Genomic DNA, 2,917 nt, shown 5'->3' with positions numbered 1-2,917 from the left:
TTATCTTCTGTGTCTGTGTTAATTGGTTTCCCTTTTCTTTGTTGAAGAGGGTCTGTGCAATCCTTCTGCCTAGTCCGCCATCTTGCCCCGCCTAGCCGAGTTTGGTTTTTTTAAATCAATTTTACTTCTTTGTTGGGAGAAGGTCTTTGAATGTCAGCCCACAGAGAAAGCCACGTTAGACAATGGGAACTCTAGGATAGACTCTATTTTCCCAAGTATTTGGGTGACACTAAGAGTCCCTGGATGATACAAATCGTTTAGCATTTAGTTGCTAACACAAAGGTTGACAGTTTAAATCTACCCACGGATGCCTCAGAAGAACCTGGCAAACTTCTTCCAAAAGATAGCAGCTATTGAAAGCTCTGTGGAGCACAGTTTTATGCTGAGACACATGGTGTTACCATGAGTCGTAATTGACTAAACGGCAAGAGATTTGGTTATACTGTTTGCCAAACCATAGAAGAGAGTACTTGAGAATACTATTCTCATATACTTATCCATCCATTCATTCATCTACAAATGGGCATTGAGCACCTACTAATTTCCTGGTATCATGCTCAACTTATAAGTAATTTGTAAGCTAAAATGGATAGTGTCCCTGCTGTCATGGAGCTGAGACCCCTGGGTGATATCAACTCTGATAAGGAGAGGTCTACAGTGCTATGAGATTCTTTAATGGGGGGCTAACTTATGAGAGAGAGGTCCTTGGGGAAATGGTGATTGAGCTGAGAATGGAATGATGAGATGGCAATGGTGGAAATTCAGGAGTCATGGGCTGAGGCACAGAGGGAGGAGAGCAGTGCAGGGTGTGGAGATAGCCATTAAAATGATGTATGTGAGAGGCTAGAATGATCAGATTTGTAGCTCTGTAAGATATGGCTGGCTCCAGTATAGAGAATAGGGTTAGGAGGCTGGTTCAGTAATCTAATCCAAAAGGAATGGCAGCTCAGGTGAGAGGAGAAGATAAGGGCACCAGATTGAGAGAAATTTAGGAGATATAACTCTAACAACACAATGCATTGCCATTGAATTGGATCCAACTCATATCAACCCTCCTTGGGTTTCCAAGCCGGTATCACTATGGAAGTAGATTGCCCAACCTCCCTTCTGAGGAGTAGCTAATATAGTTGAGAACAATGTTTCTGATTTTCTGACAGTCTTTAGGATTTGGGAACCAGAAATTGGAATATGCAGGAATTCTCTGGAATTTTCAAAATCATAAATTTTTCTTAAAATACCTCCAATATTTTTCATACTGTTTACTTTTACTACAAATATATAAATATTTTTGTTTAATAAATGAGAAATTTTAAGTTTAGTATATTACAAAGATGTTGTTATTGTTAGGTTCCATGAAGTAGACCCCAACTCATAGCTACCCCCTGTACAACAGAATCAAACACTGCCTGGTCCTACATCATCCTCACAATCCTTGCTATACTTAAGCCCACCGTTGTAGCTACTGTGCCAATCCATCTTACAAGTGTCTTCTCTCCTTTTGCTAACCTTCTACTTTACCATGCATTGTATCCTTCTCCAGGGAATGGTACCTTCTTACAACATGACCTAAGCAGGTGAGACAAAGTATGGCCATTCTAACTTCCAAGGAACATTCTGGCTGCATTTCTCCCAGGACAGATTTGTTCATTCCTCTGGCAGTCCGTGGTATTTTCAGTATTCTTCACCAACACTATAATTCAAAGGCATCATCTCTTCTTCAATCTCCCCTTTCCATTTTCCAGCTTTCATATGAATATGAGGGAATTGAAGATATCACAGCTTGGGTTAGGCACACCTTAGTCTTCAAAGTGACATCTTTGCTCTTCAACACTTTAAAGAGGTCTTTTGCAGCAGACTTGCCCAGTGCAATAGGACATCTGATTCCTTGACTGCTGCTTGCATGGATGTTGACTGTGAATTCAAATAAAATGAAATCCATCACAAATTCAATCTTTTTTCCATTTATCATAATCTTGCTTATTGGTCCAATTGTGACTATTTTTGTTTTCTTTATGTTGAGGTGTAATCCATATTGAACACTGTAGTCTTTGATCTTCATCAATAAGTGCTTCAAGTCATGTGCAGCAAGCAAGATTTTGTCATCTGCATACCACAGGTTGTTAACAAGTCTTCCTCCAATCCTGATGCTGCATTCTTCTTCCTATAGCCCAGCTTCTCAGATTTGCTCAGCATACAGATTGAATAAATACAGTGAAATGATACACCCTGACATACACCCTTCCTGATTTTAAACCATGCAGTAACACCTTGTTCTGTTAAAAATGACAACCTCTTTGTCTATGTATAGGTTCCTCATGATTAAGCATCCTATAGTTCCTATTCATTGCAAAGTTATCCATAATTTGTTATGATTCACAACAGTCAAATGCCTTTGCATAGCTAATAAAACACAGGTAAACATCTTTCTGGTACTTTGCTTTCAGCCAAGATGCATCTGACACCAGCAGTGATATCCCTAGTTCCATGTTGTCTTCTGAATCTGGCTTAAATTTCTGGAAGTTTCATTTTTGAGCAAAATTTTACTTGTGTGTGATATTAATGATATTTTTGACAATTTGCAAATTCTGTTGGATCACCTTTCTTTGGAATGGGCACTCACTCTTCCAGTCAGTTGGCCAGGTAGCTGTCTTCCAAATTTCTTGGAATAGGTGAGTAAACACCTCCAGCTTTGTTTCCATTTGTTGAAACTTCTCAATGGTATTCCATCAATTCATGGACCCTTGTTCTTCATCAATTCTTTTTTTCTTTTTTTTAGTTGTGATTTGGGTGAAGATTTATAGAGCAAATTCACTTTCCATACAACAGTTCACATATACTTTGTCTCATGTCATTGACCACAGTTTACCACAATGCAATAGCTCCCCTCCCACTTCCTCCCCATAGTTACCTCTTCCCA

This window comes from Orycteropus afer, unplaced genomic scaffold, assembly GCF_000298275.1.
Source record: "Orycteropus afer afer isolate SDZICR_OR568_19922 unplaced genomic scaffold, OryAfe1.0 scaffold00056, whole genome shotgun sequence".
In the NCBI taxonomy this organism is placed as follows: Eukaryota; Metazoa; Chordata; class Mammalia; order Tubulidentata; family Orycteropodidae; genus Orycteropus; species Orycteropus afer.
This window is presented reverse-complemented; position numbering follows the sequence as displayed.